General features: G+C 33.7%; 1 pseudogene; it reads right to left on the reverse strand.

The window, feature by feature from the left end:
• Positions 1-6,985: 6,985 nt before the first annotated feature.
• On the reverse strand, positions 6,986-21,099 carry LOC132725828 (glutathione S-transferase 1-like; annotated as a pseudogene).
• Positions 21,100-21,634: the final 535 nt, after the last annotated feature.

Raw genomic sequence — 21,634 nt, forward strand, 5'->3', positions numbered from 1 at the left:
ATATAATAATGCTTTAATATAAAACAAGTTTCAAACATCGAGAATATGTAAAATATGTACTGCAAATATTAATACATATTATATGTAATCATTAAAATATATGCATTCATTTCTTATTGAAAAATTTGACTTAGACTTTACAGAAAATAATTTTTTCTTACCTCCCTTTATTTACATGAAATGTTAAATTCGGTTACATCATATCAAATAATGCTTTTTGGAACTTAATTTAATTTGAGCATCATATTTATGATATAAAACCTTAAAAAATTTTGTTATAGATATCTAGACAAGATGAATTAAGCACAGTGCATAAAGGTTTTATAATGATTGAATCTTAATACACAACACTTATTAAATAGTCTGTGCTGAGATCAAATCCCGTTTTAAGCCTCACTATATTTAAAATCTCTCGATACATAATACATAGTTATGCATTCATCCATTGTTGATAAAGATGTACAATGCGCATGTCCACCGGAAGGCGATGGCACGATGGTGAAAACGCGATGGTACGATGGTGAAAACGCGATGGTACGATGGTGAAATCGCGATGGTACGATGGTGAAATCGCGATGGTACGATGGTGAAATCGCGATGGCACGATGGTGAAAGCGCGATGGCACGATGGTGAAAACACGATAGCGCGATGGTGCGATGGTACGATGGTGAAAACGCGATGGTACGATGGTGAAATCACGATGGTACGATGGTGAAAACGCGATGTAACATCGCGTTTTCACCATCGTACTATCGCGCCATCGCGATTTCACCATCGTACCATCGTGATTTCACCATCGTACCATCGTGTTTTCACCATCGTACCATCGTGTCATCGCGTTTTCACCATCGTACCATCGTGCATCGCGGGTACAGAATAAATAAAATGTCACGATTGTCCAAACGTGTCCAAACGGAACACCGTAAAAAAGACAATTAAATAAATTGATGTAGATTATAATGATTTGCAATAGAAGGGTACTGATTGTTGAAATAATTTTTAGAGATCAGCCCATTTTAACGATCCGATAATTGATAGGTGACTTATAGTATAATATATGGGAAACACATTGAAGATGTAAACGATTTTAATTATCTAGGGGTTATTTTTAATTATACATGTACATGTTCTTTTGTTTTAAATACGCAGTGCTTAGTAGGGAAAGGTTTAAAAGCTATGAGCATTTTGTTGAATAGGATAAACAAATTTCATTTAAATCCTCATGGTTCACTACAATTATTTGATGCCTTTGTTGGCTCAATACTTAATTATGCATGTCCGATGTGGGGTTTTACTAAATCTAAAGATATTAAAAGGGCACACCTTAAGTTTTACAAATCAATACATGTATTAGAAGTAAAACAATGTGCTAGTAATAATGCAGCGTATGACAAATTAGGTAGATACCCCTTACATATCAACAGATACATACAAATCATTAAATTTTGGCTTAAGCTTGTAAATACTATACTAAATATTATACTGAAAGAAATTTATAGATATACATTAAGCAATAGTTTGACTGGTGTAAATAATTGGGCTCAAAATGTTAAGTTCATATTAAATGAATTTGGCTTTTCTTATGTGTGGGACAACCCATTAAATATCAAAAGTAGTTTCTTTTCATCTGAATTTAAGCAAAGAGTCATTGATTGTTTTAGGCAAAAAGGGCATTCAGACATAGAAAACAATATACTACTATACACTTTGTATAGTTGTATCAAAAATACTTTTGTTTGGAACCTTATTTAAGAAATATTTATTGCAAAGGTATACGTATGAATATTTGAAGAATTAGAATATCTGCTCATACCTTAAGGATTGAAACCGGAAGATACGGACGTAATAAAATACAAAGAAATGAAAGATTACATATGTCAATTATGTAACTTACCAGAAAGTGAAGATGAATATCATTTTATTTAAGTTTGTCTATGTTATCAAGATATTCGAAGAAGATTTATCAAGCGTTATTACTATACAATCAGATAATAAAGCTATACTTGTAAATTTAGGTTAATTTAGGAAAATACAGAGATATAGCCAAATAAAAAGAGACAAGAATTGTTACTACCAGTTGTAAATTCATAATACACTGGTCTTACTATCGTTAAAAAGATACATGTACGTAATACTATACTTTTGACGCTGTTATTTTTCACGTCTTTTTTGTTTTTGGTGTTTTTTCTTTCTTACTGTTCTATGAATGATAATGATGTTGTGATGTTCTTTTTTCCTTTATTTGCAGCTGTCTGTTCTCCGTTTGAAACAAATTTTCTAGAATGTCATCAGTTAAACCTTTTTATGTTCTTCTGCTTATTTTTTTTCTTTGCTTTTGCCATGTGACCACAGAATTATTATATTTTGTAATTATTGTATGTAACGAGATACTGTAAATGTATAAGTTACCGAAATAAACTATTTCTTTCTCTTTTTCTTCTTCTTCTTCTTCTTCTTCTTCAATGACTATTTCAGTACGAATGACTGCTTGTAAGACAGACCCTTTGGCTAATACTCCGTGGAAATTGCATGGAAGTAAATTATCAGCACTTTGTGCTTTTATTAAATCTTAAATAAGGGCATTTACTGTCCGGGGTCTGTACTCGATAGCGAAAGCTATCATGGGCGGATGGACCCTCCTTATACATTGCATATATTACATAGGATGCATATAATTGGTTAGATATATGTGATACACATCATCGTTTACGATTTCAGTCTTTTTTCTCTATTTTATTTAATTGTTTTATTTGTTTCACAAATAACCTAAAGTTATATAATACATGTACATATTAATGACCAACGACATGCCATAGCATTTGATTGTTTTACAAATTTAATAAGTGCACGTGTGCTAATTAAGTCTTATTTGAAGTGACTTATATGTCCATGAGACCGGAAATGAATTAACTATAATACATGTTGATAAGAGAAAATAAGATATTTATGTTTATAATAATGTGTTTATTTGATTGATACATTTAGTATGATTTTTTAGTAGTGCCTAAAACTTGTTGGTTATACTTTCCTATAGCGGATTAGATTATACAGTCAAAAGTGACATAGTGACCCACTGTATTCAGTGACTTCCTGTCTTATGAAACCCTGTTTGAGTCCGCCACCCCAAAGTGCGTTTGACCCCAAAGTGCGGTGTTACACCGCCCAACGATGTTGGCAATAAAGTTAAGCGACTCACCAATGACCGTGATTTGTACAGTCCGGAAGGTGCATTTAAAGATCCTGTATGTTTTGTGATTGATATTGTTACTGTGTGAATACCACATTTGCAAAAAATTATATATGTATATTATTATGCAAGTAAAACAATTTTCAAACATCGAAGAATATGTAAAATGTGTACTGCAAATATTTGTGCACATTATATTTAATCATTAAATTATATGCATTCATTTCTTATTGGAAAATTTGACTTAGAATTTATAGAAAATAAATTTCTAATTACCTCCCTTTATTTACATGAAATGTTAAATTCGGTAATATCTTTATAAATAATGCCTATTGGAACTTACAATATTGACAAATCTTAATTTGAGCATCATATTTATGAAATAAAACCATGAAAAAAATGTGTTACAGGATCTTTAACTGTTTTTAGCGACTATGATATGACAGATAACAGTTACTGTTCTTATTTCCTTCTGGTTAAAAAATGTCAGAAACAAAGATAAAACGTGCATGTACAATGCATGCTCTTTTAGTATTTTTGAACTTTTTGATAATGTTTCGATTTTTGACGAGTAAACCTGTATTAGGAGATTCTCTGTTTTATGTGATCTTCTTAATTAAGAAAGTCCCTTGGAAGGTCACGTAAGACAGTTTTGACTGTATTAAATTTCGTGGATTCTTTCTATGAAATATTTCTCACGTCTGAGATGTACTTGATGCTTACGTCGACAGTGTGTCCGTAAGTACTTTCAGAGATTGTAATCAGAGGAGGCGGGAGGCGGTTTGTGCGTACGTATTTTTAAAGATCAGATCTAGGAGGGGGGTTTGCACGTACGTAGTTTCAGAGGGTGTTATCAGAGCAGGTGGGAGGTTTGTGCGAACCTACTTTCCGGGGGTGCTATGAGAGGAAGTGGAGCGTATTGTGCGTACCTACTTCCGATGGTGTTATCAAAGGAGGTAAGGCGGTTTCTGCTTACCTACTTCCCGAGGGTGTTGTCAGGGGAGGTAGGGGCGGTTTATGCGTACCTCCTTCCCGAGGGTGTTGTCAGGGGAGGTAGGGGCGGTTTATGCGTACCTTCTTCCAAAGGGTATTATCAGAGGCGGTGGGGAGCGGTTTGTGCGTACCTCCTTCCCGATGGTGTTATCAGAGAAGGTGGGCGGTTTGTGCGTACCTTCTTCCCGATGGTGTTATCGGAGGAAATGGAAGGCGGTGTGTGCGTACCTTCTTGCCGAGGGTGTTATCAGAGGAGATGTTGCGGTTTGTGCGGACCTTCTTCCCGAGGGTGTTATCAGAGGAAGTGGGGCTGTTTATGCGTAAAGTCAATGTCTTTATAATCTCTCTCGCTTGTATTTAGTTCTTCTAACTAATTGTTCTTTCGATTTTTTCTTTTGAAGTTTGCCAAAATTTATTTTAACTGAATAAAATTAAGCCTCTGGGTGAAGTACAGATGTTTGTTTAATACAGATTGGATATACATGTATATATTTAACTTCAGACTCTTTAACTCTTGTTGATCAATCACTGAACATGTAACGTTTAGTAGTTACAAACAGAACCGATTGGCACCTTGGCTTTCCATATTCAATTTAAGACTAAAACCGTCTGTAAGTCTTGCAAAATAACCATGTTTTCATTAATAAACCTCAATTTTACTCGCCTGTGGTGACTCAAATATTTAAACTTGTCTGATTTGTTAATCCTTCTTTGGGGGTTTCAATAACAGTACCTGTATACATTGACGGTACCATCACACAGTATTTTTATAAGATCATAGCCGAACGAAATAAGATTATCTGCTTTGCTGGATTAAAGTGGGAACTTGAAAACCTCAGCACGCAGTTAACGTTCCTAACTACTGTTCTGTTGAATATTCTTTATATCAACATTTACTCAACTTGTTGAAAAATATTGACATTATGTACATTTTGAAAATATTACGCATGTCGGATGACTAATTTGAATTTCAAAATGACTCAACGTTTCTTTACTATGATTTTATGTATTTTATCATCGGATACATGTTTTGTATTATAATTATGTTTAATAAAATTATGTTTAATAAAATGCGAAAATGTAACAATGCCAAAAAGCGAAAATGCAACAATGCGAAAACGTAACAACGCTAAAAAGCGAAGTAGCAACAATGCGAAAATGTAATATTTGCGAAAAAGCGATAATGCGAAGAATCGACAAATTATACTTGTAAGTGTTTTCGCATTTTTGTATTTTGGACCAGAAAAAAGCGTGTGTTTTTTCGTTTTCTTTGTCTCTAAAATCCGAAAAAAGCGAAGACACGAAGAGACGACAAAGACCAACTATGCCGTTCCTTCGTGTTTTCCCATTTTCGCATTTTGAGGCGAAGAAGCGAAAATACTACATAGCGTAAATCAGCCACCATAGATTAGCCTTTTTGCCACCAGTATAGAGCCAGTCCACTGCTAACGATGTTGTTTGTATTTTGTATTAAAATCCCTTAAACTTTGAATGGACAGTTCCATATTCGAAGCAGGGCAAATCCATTTAACAATTTACAGCAGGTTCGTGGTAATCTTTATTTTACAATTATAACAAAATCTGATAGAATCATTAAATAGTAATTCATGTATAAAAAGAGTATTAGAATTACCTGTAAATAGCATTTTTCTATTGAATGTATATGGCAACTGTTTGCAAAGAATAATAATAGTTATAGATATATAAGGAATGTAAAACTTTAAACGAATTGCTGGAAAAATATTTATCACTATTTTACAGAAAATAAAGTTGCTTCAGATTGGCAAAACGTGTATGTTACTTTTGAATCGCATACAAGAACTTATTCTATTTGTTAATAGTTTTCCCAGTTTTAAGGAGAAGTAAAAACAAGAATACGACGGTGCAAGTCAATTCGGCTCAGTGGCAACTCGGCTCCAAATCAAACCGACTCGAAGTCAACCCGGATCCAAGTCAACCCGGCTCCAAATCAACTCGGCTCCAAGTCAACATGGCTTAAAGTCAACCCGGCTCCAAGTCAACATGGCTCAAAGTCAACCCGGCTTCAAGTCAACCCGGAGACTTAGTTACAAGATCCTCGTTATCAGTTCTCGGTTCAAGGTGCTAGTGGAAGGTTTTTTTGTTTTTTTTTTAACGATGAAACGACGATCTCAGTATGATTACAATAATAAAATTGGTATCAGTCCAATTGACGTTAAATATTTGACCTTAAATAAATCATTATTTTGCTACTAACGCAATGACTACCATACGGCAATTTCGTATGAAAATTAGCAGCAAAATGTTATAAAGTGAGTCTGAACAGTTTTAGGAGACAAAGTCACTGACAACATAGCCTTCAAGCCTGTAGTAAAAAAAGCTGGTGGATTTGAAAGAACCGTTGCTTATGAGGGGGGGGGGGAGGGGGGATAAGCCGCTACAGAAAATCTTCAATTATATGTAAGGGATATTCTTAGCAACAGAGCGTTAAGACACCCAACATATTGTTTAACTCTGCCAATTGTGTCAATACAAGGTCTTCTGACTTTGACTATCAAATTTATATATTTATTAGAATAAGAAATTATGGTCTTTTACCTACTTCATTAAATCAACGTCAATTTCCAAGCAATAGGGATTTTACACTCATTCCATTCAGTTAAGCAACTGCACACGAAAAAAATGATAAAAGAGACATTAATGTAAGTGAACTTTGACAATTTCGTTAACTGACCAACAGAACAACAAGTTTGGTCAAAATTGACACGAACTTCCGGTTTCCAAGGTGTTTATTGGTGAAGGTGAAGGCAACAAGCATAACATAATTGTTCTTTATGGCAATTTATTTATCACTCGTTTCACACAGCAGTTCTACAACGACATTTTCTAAGTACAGGTACATGCATAATTGTAAAATATCGTCTGAGAATATTGTATAAGTACAAAAATACAAATCTGCAAATGGTTCGAATTATTGGACTGGAAAACTCGCCGCTTTGTTCATTGGTCCGCTGTTTGGTAAACATATCTTATCAAGTTTCAGTTCGCTACTTATTGTGGTATTTTCGGCATTGTTGCGATCCATTTTTGTATCCTGGCATCAGATTTTACGACATCCGCGTGTTTTTTTATGTCTGGTGCTGATGAAAATAATCCCGGAAAATTTGTCTCACATTGATCGAATATATTATATATTTGTATGTCGGCCAGAGAGATCTTTAATAAAAGAAAATAAAACAAATGTTTGTTATCATTATTATGTAAAAGATTAACAACTGGTAGGCTTATCGGATTGAAAAACAGCCCGGAAACATTCAAAATATTTTCATTTCATCATTTGGCATAAAAAGTATTAAACAAGAACATGTTTGGTAAACGCAAATATCCCCTACTTGTAACAATTAGAGGAAGAAAATAGATAAGATAAATGTTTAGAAAGCTTTTTTGAGCACCCCTGACCCTGACACACTGACACTTAAAATTCCTTCCAAAGGAAGAAGACAATGCAAGATATCATCCCACCAAACACGAAAAACATCAGTCAATAAATAAAGGCTGAAAAATCAAATATTTAGAAAGCTATTATTGTCACCTAAGACCTTGACCCACTGACCCAATCTCAATCTCAATTCAAAGGAAAAAGACCATGCAAATTATCTTACTAGTATTACAAAATATGAAAGACATCTGTAAATGAATAAAGCCTGTAGGGGCAAAAGTGATAAAAATTTATTTTAGCACTAAGGACCTTGACCCGGAGTCATTAAGAGGTAAAATATTTCTTAATTTATGTTCCTACCATACCAAAATACATCTGTCAAAAGAAGAAATGTTACACACGTGAAAGTGTTAAAATATATTTTTGGTATTCGTGACCTTGACCTTGACCCAATGACCCCTTACTTAACCTAAAGGAAGGAGATTTCCCAAGGCATTTCAGTGTCTTAAACATGAAAGGCATCAACTTAAAACTAAATGGTGTATAATTAAAAATATACATTTACTTTTTTAAACCAGTGACCTCGACCCATTTCTCCATAAAAAAGAGAGAACCATTAAAGGTATATACCCTTTAAAAATGCAAATATTGAAGACATTTAATATAAATCCAGCTATGCAAAATTGGTTAAACATACAAGGTTCTTGACCTTGCATGGCGTTTTTTTCACATAGATGAAAAATGAACTCCCTATACTCATACAGACATTCTTACCAAATGACGGTGTTTGCCGATTTTATGCGAACGAGTATTTTCTCGGTTGAATACGTTCATTACGACAAACTTCTCACATTGATTTGATTGGCTTCTCTAAATACAAATTTGTCATTATAATTGCTGTTTACAAATATAATAGTGTACGTACCTTTTTACCAATAATAAAACCGTTCTCGCCGAGCTGTGAACGAAGTTTGATGTAGTCATTGAGTTTGGGGGCATTTTCTGTGGTCAACTTTTGTTTTAGCTCTTCCTATGAAAATTATAATAATCAGTTAAAATATTTATGCTGTCTTTCAAGAAAAAAAACAATGGCCTTCCTGTAGTTGAAATCAAAATGTTCAAGGTGAGCTTCAAAATTAAAATTGTCAAACACATTATCTTAAGACGTTATCAACTAAGTTTCATGAAATACTCTAAGAATATACTGAAATTTTAAGTAGAACAAAATGAAAGCTCGAATTATTCACCTATAAGAGTGACAATTATCTTGACCTGGCTGCAGTATGCATTCCGTATATTCCGTCTCAATATGTTTAGAATTTGACCTAGTATCATAAATATCTTTCTAGGGTTGTCAGAGATAGGAGCAAACATATAGTGATTACTCGAGTTTTTACCATCAAGTCTGAACATTATTATATAGAGGATATTTGTTAAGTCAGTGTAAGATCGGAATATATTTCACCGAGTGAGCACGAAAAGGTATATTTTACGCGTGGCGCAGCATGAACTTTTGGTGTTCACAAGGTGAAATATATTTAAATCTTACACTAAACTAAACAAATTTTCTTTTTAATAATATGCAAAGAAACGTTTTAAAAAGACATTAAACCTAATACTGAATGAAAAGCGCGCCAAATAATAATACAACGTGACGTCATTTACGACGTCACGTCATTAAGTTCGTTCCCAGTACTGTGCACGCTAGTATTTCACTGAAACACCCTTAGGGGCTTAAATCAAAACATAGATAATTTCACTGTTTAAAACAGTGAAAATATCAGTTTTATATCACTGATATATTTCTTTAAACCACCGAAAAGCATGTGCTTACTTTCTTCAAATCATTTCATTGTGGTAAACTATTAAAATCCGTGTAAGATCCTGAAGTTATGTAGCGAAAACTAGACAAACAGACAGACGGACGTTCTTTTCAGACCTACACTATGATGTTATTTCTTTCATATTCTTTGATCTTGCTAGCAACAATCATCATCATCATCCTCATCATCATTTATCATCATCATCATTGTTAATGCATTTAACTGCTTTGGCATTTACCTTCGCTTTTTCATCCTTTCATAGAAAAGTTTAAAGACTTCTTTCAGGAAGTCGGCAATGCATTCATATACTTCGTCTATCAGAAGTTCCTCCTCGGGGGATGCTCCCAACAATCCTAAATCATAAAAGAATACACTTGTCTGTAAACTACACGTAATAAATAAAACTATAATTTTGAATGATATTAAGAGGAATTTTTTTTTTAAGAAGTAAAAGCCTTTTATTTGCAAAATATTGAAGATAGAAGATAAACGCTTTTCATTTGTATATTATGGACAATGTATATATAGAATAAGTCATAACAAGTATAGATTAGGGAGATTTGTACCCATATTCTATTCAGGATCATTACTATCATTGTGTTAAACTAAACATTGTAGAAATGTTTGTGATAAGAAGTTTTATAACAAAATACTTTCTTTTTTTATGCTGCATGTAACAAGATTTCCAGTATCACAGTTCGAAACGTCATACTTATGACAGCAGCATTGACCGTGACCAGTCGGCATGTTTGATCAGTGAGATCGTACTCCAGACAGACTGACTGACTGACTGACTGACTGATTGATAAGCGTTGGATATGATAACATTTAAAACATTAAAAACTCGTTATTGGGTGTAAGATAGTTCAAATTTATGTCAAACAACTGATAGGCCTACCAAATTTTCGTGCCAAATATCTGGCACAAGCTGCAGACTGACCATACACAGTACCATTCACAGTGAGTAGTGGCATCTGCTTTGTAGGCGACGCTGTAATTCAAACATAATATATCGCACATATTATTGCTGTATGAAGACATCGAATATTGGCTGCTGCTAAAACAAAGTAGAAGTAACAAATAGGCATGTCTTGTTTTGTTAGAAGGAAAAAAAAAATTATGCATAATTATTCCCCAGACCACTAACCATCGATTTGGAACGTTTTTGTGCGTCGTATTGTCGCTAGCGATAACACAACAAAGCGCTGTCGGACATTCGTCGTGTCGTTCTTTCGCTAACGATGCACGCAAAACGGCGCGTAGAACTTTATCACACCGTACAATCAAATGGGCAGACAGCTGTTCCAGCGTCCACAGCTGTACCAGTATATACATGTCGGCGCGGGGAATACAATTGACGTACGATAAGTATTCATCTATTTTTAAGATATCCAAACTGTATTCGAGTAAATCAATGTTATGGATTCATAGTCAACATCCAAAGAAGCATGCTAACAAATTTCTGGCCCTGTGAAAGCTTTACTTCACATGAATTTTGACTGAAAATAACCACACTATCCGATGAGATGCGGTATTTTTAGTTTGAAGTCACAAAAACTTATATTTTCTCATGATAATTAATCCTTTTTTCATACGATTCGTAAACGTCAACATTTTGTCATTAAATATTCCAAACCATACCTTCAAAAAAGCTTTTCTGTTAAAGTTATAAGGTATTTAAGTTTGTGTGTCATCAAAATTTTAGTAACGTCATCAGCTGTTCGCCTCTTTTTAATGATAACATCGACAGCAATTCATCGGCAAGGATGAATAACGCTGAAAGCTGTTCAAAGAAACAATTTTCAGAGCTTTTGTCCTACAGTAACTAGGAAAAAGTAAAACTTTTTTGTTCATTTAAAATATTACTTTATTCATGATACTTTCTAATTATATTATTTTTATTATTACTTTCTATCATTTGTTGTATCTGAGCTGAAAGGCCTATATCTCCATTTACCGCACTGTATTTCAATATTGATATTGTTCATATGAATGAATGAGTGAGTGAATGAATGAATGAATAAATTAACTAATTAATAAATGAACGAACGAATGAACAAACGAACGAATGATGCAATATACGTATATGTTAAAACAAATTGTCTGTAGAAAGTATACGAGTTGTAATACGAATACTCTGTATTATAACTAAATCCATCAAGTGTTATTATAAATAATGGCATATAGTAGACATGTCCCATGCAGTAAATGGATATGTAACCCGAGATGTCTGCCATATAAAATGATTTATTTAAAAAATAAAAATTTGAATATTTTTTAAGAATGGTTATTATTTCTATTGCACTATACATTAAAACAGATTTCAAGGATAAATAACAACATGTTTTTCCATGCACTTTCATATCTCGGGTTACACAGCCATTCACTGCATAGAACTTGTCCATTATATGAATTATTTATAATAACATTTGATGGATGCCTTCATTTACAAGACTGAATATTCATATTAAGCGTTAAATTTGCCTTTGCTTTTTGACTTAAACATTTCATAAACCTATTACAGGAACTCCACTGAGGTTTATAAGCCTAAAAACATGAAATTTTATTTTTTCACATAAAAAAAAAAACATGAGCACTAAAACATAAATATTAATAAAATATAACCAAGAAATATAGGAGAAATACATTTGAAAATCATATGTTTGTGCTATTCTCAGTCCGATTGAGTGAAAAGCGTTTGAACTCTTTTCAATTTTGGGTCATTTTTTCACTATTATAATATTCTGGAAAAACGGAGCAAGCTAATGATCGGAAATTTTGCATATAAGTTATTAGTATAGATCTACATCAAACGGAGAAATAATCTCAAAAAATTATTTCCAGTCCCGTCATGTCAAAAAACCTTAGTGGAGTCCCTTTAATAGGTTTTGCTACCTTTTTTATATTGAAATACAGTGCGGTAAATGGAGATCAAGGTTTCTAACCTAAGATATAACAAATAATAGAAAGTAATTATAAAAATAATATAATTAGAAAGTATCATGAAAAAAGTAATATTCTAAATTAACAAAAAAGTTTTACTCTTTCCTAGTTACTGTAGGACAAAAGCGCTGTTGTAAATACATGTAATTGTTTCTTTGAACAGCTTTCAGCGTTATTCGTTCTTGCCGATGAATTGCTGTCGATGTTATCATTAAAAAAGAGGCGAACAGCTGATAACGTTACTAAAATTTTGATGACACTCAAACTTAAATACCTTATAACTTTGACAGAAAAGCTTTTTTGAAGGTATGGTTTGGAATGTGTTTAATGACGAAATGTTGACGTTTACGAATCGTATGAAAAAAAGGATTAATTATCATGAGAAAATATAAGTTTTTGTGACTTCAAACTAAAAATACCGCATCTCATCGGATAGTGTGGTTATTTTCAGTCAAAATTCATGTGAAGTAAAGCTTGCACAGGGCCAAAATTTGTTAGCATGCTCCTTTGGATGTTGACTATGAATCCATAACATTGATTTACTCGAATACAGTTGGGATTTGTTAAAAATAGATGAATACTGACCGTACGTCAATTGTATTCCCCGCGCCGACATGTATATACTGGTACAGCTGTGGACGCTGGAACAGCTGTCTGCCCATTTGATTGTACGGTGTGTTTATGCGACGTGTTGTCGCGATGACACATTGTTGCTCGGCTCAAACCGAAGGATTGGCGATAGGGCAAAGCGACATCGCGAAAACGCGCTGCACGCCAACGCGCCGTTTGGCTAGCTTCGTTGGAGACAGGACGAAAGGCGATAGAACGACAGCACGCCGTTTGGCGTGCTTCGCTAGCGACAAGACGGTAAGACGATAACGATTGAGGTCGTGTTGTCGCTATCGAAAACGCAAAGCGCAAAGTGTTCCAAATCAGACTCAGCCACCATAAAGATGGCAGGACTCTGATATATGGATTACCAAAGTGCAAAAAGGTTTCGATTCAAACACTTTCCGAATTTTTCCCGAATCGAAAGTGTGTGTTATTTAAGAAATAAATATATCCCAAACTGTGATATTATTGCTCAATAACATCACTGTCTGGAGTTCGGAAGCGGGGAATTATAACACGAGGGCGTAGCCCGAGTGATATAATGATGCGCATCCGAACGACAAACAGTGATATTATCAAGCAATAAAATCACCGATCTGGATATATTATTTCGATTCTAACACGACATCAACAAATAAATGATGCCGTGCATTATCAAGGGGCATGACGTGAAGTGGTTGCACACTTGGTTCAAGCGAGCGAATTGGTTGCAAACTTGACAAAATGGCGAAAACGGCGTGATTTTTTGAAACGGGTGAACGAGTTTTTGCCAGGCAAGTGGGTTTCTTTGTTATTTTGAAGTTCATAAGTATGTCTATTCCATAATGCAATATATATGCCACACTCGGTTAAAGGTTTCAGCATCCTAGATTCTGTTTTGACTAAGTTATTGAAGATATAAACTGATCATGTAGATATTTTGAAATTTGACATATGACTGTTCTGGCCGGTTTTTCTCCTAATTTATTCGAATTTGTAAGTTCTGAACTGCATTTAACAATAACAAAATATGTTTCTGTCAATGCTGTACAAACGGTTTAGTTCGCAAGTTCGAAGATAACGTTCAATACACAAAAATATCTTGTTCAAGCACATTTTGGTTGCAGACTTATACTTCAAGCATTTTGGGTTGCAAACTTATTCTTATTCTATTGAAATCCATAGTAAAACTTTGCAAAAGGAGTGTAGAAGGTTATATCTATTAACCTATTTTCAATGGCAATTATTGACATTTATGTTCTGTTACTTCTTTTTGTTATAAATGTTATTTATACTTTCTTCAACAATTATGCACTTTATGTTTCAAATTACATGGTTCTCAGTTCAATACTATAATCATCAGTAAAAGCCTGCAAACAAAATAATAGCATATAGAAAAATATTTATTGATACTTCAATTCTAAAATATATCATCATATGTAAAATGCAAATGAAAACTACATACAAAACAAACGTATACACGCGAGAGAACTGTTGTATTTAAGTGAATTAATTTCATCATTAACATAAGGACATGTGCACACATACGATGTTACTCGGCAAAACTTCCAAAGTTTATCAAAATCACAAGAAATTTTAATTAGTTTGTTTCGTATGTAAAGATCGGCAGTTGCTTTAGACATGTACTTAACCAAAAGTTAAAATGACGTACATGCTTGTTTACAATATTTCGGATTTGATGTACATCATATGTCCATTGGTATTCTAAAGATGATTTTAATTATTAGATCATAATATAAATGATATACGATTGGTTATTTACATTGACTGAACATTATGTTACAAAACTACTTAAAGTCATTGTCCGAGTCCGAATTTGGAAAAATATCGATTGGTCAATAATAAGGAATAATTTAAAGAAACATGTGAATAATGCCCTTGTGTCAATGTTAATATAGTTTTTATCTACTATATAATCAAATTTATTTCAAATCTCAAAAAAGAACTATAATGAAAGCTGTTTGTTGCTATTTTTTTCTTCTTTTCCTTTACAGTTAGTCATGCTAAGATACAAAAAAGTCCTAAGACTTTGTAAAAAGAAAAGAAGTATATCGAGGAGAAAAATGATAACAAAAATTAACAAAAAAGTTTTACTCTTTCCTAGTTACTGTAGGACAAAAGCGCTGTTGTAAATACATGTAATTGTTTCTTTGAACAGCTTTCAGCGTTATTCGTTCTTGCCGATGAATTGCTGTCGATGTTATCATTAAAAAGAGGCGAACAGCTGATAACGTTACTAAAATTTTGATGACACTCAAACTTAAATACCTTATAACTTTGACAGAAAAGCTTTTTTGAAGGTATGGTTTGGAATGTTTAATGACGAAATGTTGACGTTTACGAATCGTATGAAAAAAGGATTAATTATCATGAGAAAATATAAGTTTTTGTGACTTCAAACTAAAAATACCGCATCTCATCGGATAGTGTGGTTATTTTCAGTCAAAATTCATGTGAAGTAAAGCTTGCACAGGGCCAAAAATTTGTTAGCATGCTCCTTTGGATGTTGACTATGAATCCATAACATTGATTTACTCGAATACAGTTGGGATTTGTTAAAAATAGATGAATACTGACCGTACGTCAATTGTATTCCCCGCGCCGACATGTATATACTGGTACAGCTGTGGACGCTGGAACAGCTGTCTGCCCATTTGATTGTACGGTGTGTTTATGCGACGTGTTGTCGCGATGACACATTGTTGCTCGGCTCAAACCGAAGGATTGGCGATAGGGCAAAGCGACATCGCGAAAACGCGCTGCACGCCAACGCGCCGTTTGGCTAGCTTCGTTGGAGACAGGACGAAAGGCGATAGAACGACAGCACGCCGTTTGGCGTGCTTCGCTAGCGACAAGACGGTAAGACGATAACGATTGAGGTCGTGTTGTCGCTATCGAAAACGCAAAGCGCAAAGTGTTCCAAATCAGACTCAGCCACCATAAAGATGGCAGGACTCTGATATATGGATTACCAAAGTGCAAAAGGTTCGATTCAAACACTTTCCGAATTTTTCCCGAATCGAAAGTGTGTGTTATTTAAGAAATAATATATCCCAAACTGTGATATTATTGCTCAATAACATCACTGTCTGGAGTTCGGAAGCGGGGAATTATAACACGAGGGCGTAGCCCGAGTGATATAATGATGCGCATCCGAACGACAAACAGTGATATTATCAAGCAATAAAATCACCGATCTGGATATATTATTTCGATTCTAACACGACATCAACAAATAAATGATGCCGTGCATTATCAAGGGGCATGACGTGAAGTGGTTGCACACTTGGTTCAAGCGAGCGAATTGGTTGCAAACTTGACAAAATGGCGAAAACGGCGTGATTTTTTGAAACGGGTGAACGAGTTTTTGCCAGGCAAGTGGGTTTCTTTGTTATTTTGAAGTTCATAAGTATGTCTATTCCATAATGCAATATATATGCCACACTCGGTTAAAGGTTTCAGCATCCTAGATTCTGTTTTGACTAAGTTATTGAAGATATAAACTGATCATGTAGATATTTTGAAATTTGACATATGACTGTTCTGGCCGGTTTTTCTCCTAATTTATTCGAATTTGTAAGTTCTGAACTGCATTTAACAATAACAAAATATGTTTCTGTCAATGCTGTACAAACGGTTTAGTTCGCAAGTCCGAAGATAACGTTCAATACACAAAAATATCTTGTTCAAGCACATTTTGGTTGCAGACTTATACTTCAAGCATTTTGGGTTGCAAACTTTTGTGTCAATAATGTGGCATGCATATTTTTTAACGAGGAATCATTTTTTTTAAATAATTAGCAATATTATGGCAATTATACCGGTTCATCTAATAACAAATATATATTCAAATTGTGCATGCGTGCAGATATATCCTAACACAGGGTCTTTCAAATAGATATATAACACAGTATGCTAAATTGAAGTTCAGTTGTGTTTATCTTTATCATTTTTCTCCTCGATATACTTCTTTTCTTTTTACAAAGTCTTAGGACTTTTTTGTATCTTAGCATGACTAACTGTAAAGGAAAAGAAGAAAAAAATAGCAACAAACAGCTTTCATTATAGTTCTTTTTTGAGATTTGAAATAAATTTGATTATATAGTAGATAAAAACTATATTAACATTGACACAAGGGCATTATTCACATGTTTCTTTAAATTATTCCTTATTATTGACCAATCGATATTTTTCCAAATTCGGACTCGGACAATGACTTTAAGTAGTTTTGTAACATAATGTTCAGTCAATGTAAATAACCAATCGTATATCATTTATATTATGATCTAATAATTAAAATCATCTTTAGAATACCAATGGACATATGATGTACATCAAATCCGAAATATTGTAAACAAGCATGTACGTCATTTTAACTTTTGGTTAAGTACATGTCTAAAGCAACTGCCGATCTTTACATACGAAACAAACTAATTAAAATTTTCTTGTGATTTTGATAAACTTTGGAAGTTTTTGCCGAGTAACATCGTATGTGTGCACATGTCCTTATGTTAATGATGAAATTAATTCACTTAAATACAACAGTTCTCTCGCGTGTATACGTTTGTTTTGTATGTAGTTTTCATTTGCATTTTACATATGATGATATATTTTAGAATTGAAGTATCAATAAATATTTTTCTATATGCTATTATTTTGTTTGCAGGCTTTTACTGATGATTATAGTATTGAACTGAGAACCATGTAATTTGAAACATAAAGTGCATAATTGTTGAAGAAAGTATAAATAACATTTATAACAAAAAGAAGTAACAGAACATAAATGTCAATAATTGCCATTGAAAATAGGTTAATAGATATAACCTTCTACACTCCTTTTGCAAAGTTTTACTATGGATTTCAATAGAATAAGAATAAGTTTGCAACCCAAAATGCTTGAAGTATAAGTCTGCAACCAAAATGTGCTTGAACAAGATATTTTTGTGTATTGAACGTTATCTTCGAACTTGCGAACTAAACCGTTTGTACAGCATTGACAGAAACATATTTTGTTATTGTTAAATGCAGTTCAAAACTTCCAAATTTGAATAAATTAGGAGAAAAACCGGCCAGAACAGTCATATGTCAAATTTCAAAATATCTACATGATCAGTTTATATCTTCAATAACTTCGTCAAAACAGAATCTAGGATGCTGAAAACTTTAACCGAGTGTGGCATATATATTGCATTATGGAATAGACATACTAATGAACTTCAAAATAACAAAGAAACCCACTTGCCTGGCAAAAACTCGTTCACCCGTTTCAAAAAATCACGCCGTTTTTGCCATTTTGTCAAGTTTGCAACCAATTCGCTCGCTTGAACCAAGTGTGCAACCACTTCACGTCCTGCCCCTTGATTATAATTAGCTATATAATTGCGCCTGATTTGTTTCCATACTTATTGTCAGCCCGTCAAATTTTTAGTGGTAACGTCACGTGTATAATGATTACGTCACATGTCTAAATATAGAACGTCAAACAGTCATTTTATAGCATGATAACACACACCACACTTTCGATAGGGAAAAACGCGGGTCGTGTTAGCATATGCAATGTTCAAAGTCACTCTTGACGTTCTATATTTAGACTTGTGACGTAATCATTATACATGTAACGTAACCAATAAAACAATCTTCACGCAGTGATCTCCCCTTAATTCTTCGGCATAGATCTCTGCCACCGATATATCAGAATTTCTGATATACTATATTTTTTTCAAAAATTGTTTTATTTACTGCTTTTATCTATCAGTTAAGTTTTTTTCTCATTGATTAAACAATGTTTATGGATAAATAAATAAATAATATGAATATTTAGAAATAATTTTAAAATTATGAGAATATTTTCTACCGAGACTATTTTGATATTTTATATTTTTTAGCTTTTGAATTTATTTCTCGTTATTTTGTACACTTTTGATAATTTTTTGATAAACTATATCGAACGTAGGCACTAAAAGTTAAAAATAAAACAGAAAGAGAAAAATGACGTTAGATTTTTTATCACACAACCGTGCCGATTTTGCGACTCCGTAAATATGGTATTGCACGGCCGTGCATATATTTTGACGTGACGTCATTAGCGTCATACAAACATAGTGTAAAGACGCGCTTAACGTTAGCGTTACACTATAGGTGCGTCAGTGAAAAATGACTCTTATTTCACTTTAAACGGTCTTTATTTTGGGTATGTGATAAATAGAATATTAAATTCGTTTAAGTTCATTACTGAATTTATTGCACTCGTTGAATAAAATAATATTATGCTCGCCAAAGGCTCGCATAATATAATTTTATTCAACTCGTGCAATAAAATCAGAATTGAACTTACACTCATTCAATATCCTCTATCTATGTAACGGTCGATATTTACATTTGAATTTCGACGTTACGTCATGTGACTTTCATCATCATGTGACGTCTTTGAAGGCAGTGATTTCAATTCTGCCAAGGGAGGTAATCACTGTGAGGAGTTTGCCAATAAAAATGCGACGCGCTGAAAATAAGTACGGAAACAAACCAGGCACAATTTAGCTTAATATCAGGTACGGCAACATTTATTTGTTGATCGAAATAATTTAGATCTATATCCTAATCGGTGATTTTATCGCTTGATAACCTACTGTTTGTCGTTCGGATGCCCATCGAGGGCGTAGATATAATTTCTCGCATCCAAACTTTAAACAGTGATGCTATTGAGCGATAAAATCACTGTTTGGGATATATTATTTCTTAAATAAACCGCGATTTTTGCGTCAAAACAAAACAAGCGCATTGACCCGACTTTGCCGGGAGAGACGGAAGTTAAACTCTAAACTTGGCCGGTTTTCCCAGCTATCACCGGTGCACGGAGTTTGCTACGTGAAATGTCTGCATGAGCCGCCTCATTTATTAAGCATTTCTAAACCACCAAGTTTAAATAGGGCATTCCTACATGTGCGAATTTAACTGGTACAGGTCTAAATAACTTTTTCATGTTAAACCAGTTTTATATAATTATATCAATACTATTTTTGCGTTACTATCTAAATGTGTACATTTAGATCTACTTGATTCATAACAATGAAACAGGATCTTTCAAATAGGATGGTCTTGAGTTTGACCAAATTTTACGAAAAAAAAAAAGGATGTCGGTGATTACGTAATCTCTTCTATTTTAAAGACCCTGTCTTGGCGCATGAGCCGTAAAAGCATCAATTCTGTACTAAATCTTCATTAACAAAGTATGCTGTATGGTAACAGTTGAATAACGTATGTAGATATCTATAAAGATCGATAAATATGTATGGCCGTTTAAGTAGTTCCTCAAGAGTTGTTGGCCACGAACATGATATAAGTGATACGATCAAGGTAATGGTAAAATTGACTTTGAAAGCTAAAGCTAGAAGTCTTTAAATCAATAAAGAAAAATCATTATTGACAAGACTCAAACGTCTGAATGATACAGAATGATCAGCGTTAAAGCACTACATATTCTGATTTTCGGGCTAAAAGATCGAACCGAACTACATAACGCCCGAATTAACAATAAAAATAAAGATATTTATTTGTGAAAAAGCCAATTAACTCTGAATTAACACCGTACGCACGTTCTATATATATAAAAAGTACGCACTTTCTAGATATATAAAAAGGTCACAATTAATTTTGCTGATGATTTAATTGGGATTTAAATTAATACAGGATTAATTGGAGCAGTACCGCTATAGGCCCTTGCAGAAATCATGATCACAAAAAAGACGAGTTTTACATTTTTCATTCACTATTCATACATAAATCGGTGTGAAAAGATGAATTAAACCTGTTCAAGTTCATTCTGTTGGGTAAAAAGGCAAGATTTTAGCATTTTATCATTCAAGCGCCTTGTCCGGTATGTACCGGAATACGGTATTTAGTGTGGTGCTCCAATTTTTTTAGTCTCACTCATTTAATTGTAACGTCACTTACCTTCCTTAACCTTCGCCCACTCGTCTCTGGTCAGCCTCTCATCCCCAAAGGCCTGTTCAGCAATCACTAAAACAAGCCGTATGATTTCTGCGTTTCCTTTACCAGGAAAATAGGACACCTTGTATGTAGCCATGTTGTTGAAATCCACCGACTCGTGTACTAGATCGTACTAGTTTAGCCGCAACGATCAATACATGTACAGGTAGGTCATTCAATAGAACATATAAAGGAAGTTTAACTATCAAACTATCAGTGCATTAGCGTAGAGACGAAGATTAAAACAATGTTTTGAGGATATATTCAAATTTGAATGAACAATTCTTAATTTTCATACGTATTGCTTTTCGATTAAATATGAAAAATGATTATAATAAAAATAAAGAAAGATTTTACCTTGTTTTTGTTCAATAATTCTTTGTAGGCTATTGTGTTGGATAAGCATATCTTAAGGCCTCAACAGACGATAGGATTTAGTTGTACAACACAAATAGAGACAATGTGTACAATTTTCAAAGCAATACAACACTTGAATTCAGACCGTGATTCTGCATTGTATAGGAATCATCTATATATCGGGTAGCATAAAAAACATCTGAGGAACAAAGAGGGCGCCGCCTTGGAACGGTCAGCAGCACAAGTACTGCTGGGGAGTTAGCTCTTAGCCCCACCATGTTCCTTTTAAACGAGACATTGTAAATAAAATGAAT

Source organism: Ruditapes philippinarum, unplaced genomic scaffold (genome assembly GCF_026571515.1).
Source record: "Ruditapes philippinarum isolate M1 unplaced genomic scaffold, ASM2657151v2 ctg12683_1_1_1_1, whole genome shotgun sequence".
NCBI lineage: Eukaryota > Metazoa > Mollusca > Bivalvia > Venerida > Veneridae > Ruditapes > Ruditapes philippinarum.